Source organism: Stomoxys calcitrans, chromosome 2 (genome assembly GCF_963082655.1).
Source record: "Stomoxys calcitrans chromosome 2, idStoCalc2.1, whole genome shotgun sequence".
NCBI classification, from domain to species: domain Eukaryota; kingdom Metazoa; phylum Arthropoda; class Insecta; order Diptera; family Muscidae; genus Stomoxys; species Stomoxys calcitrans.
In genome coordinates this window covers 38,445,445-38,446,141 of record NC_081553.1, presented here as the reverse complement: position 1 = coordinate 38,446,141, position 697 = coordinate 38,445,445, and positions in this window count along the sequence as shown.

The following is a 697-nucleotide window of genomic DNA, read 5'->3' as shown; positions in this document are numbered from 1 at the left end:
AGTAAATTGTGTTAGACCCTACGACATCCTTCTTCAATTTGGCCCAGATTGGTCCACATTTGGATATAGCTGCCATATAGACTGACCCTCCGATTTAGGGTCTTAGGTCCATAAAAGCCACATTTATTATCCGATTTTGCTGAAATTAAGGACAGAGAGTTGTGTTGGACCCTTCGACATTCTTCTACAATTTAGTTTAGATCGGTATAGATTTAGATATAGTTGCCATATAGACCGATCTCACGATTTAAGATTTTTGGCCCATAAAAGGCGCATTTACTATCCGATTTTGCTAAAATTCGGGTCAGTGAGTTATATTAGACCCTACGACATTTTGTTTCAATTTGGCCCAGATAGGTTCAGATTTGGATATAGCTGCCATGTAGACCGATCCGCCGATTTAGGGTCTTAGGCTCATTAAAGCCACATTTATTATCTGATTATGCTGAAATTTGGATCAGTCAGTTGTGTTAGGCCCTTCGATATCCTTCTTTAATTTGGCCCAGATCGGTCCAGATTTGGATATAGCTGACATATAGACCTATCTCTCGATTTAGGTTTTAGGCTCATTAAAGCCATATTTCTTATCCGATTATGCTGAAATTAAGGACAGAGAGTTGTGTTGGGCCCTTCGACATCCTTGTACAGTTTGGCTCAGATCGATATAGATTTAGATATGGCTGCCATATAGACCGAT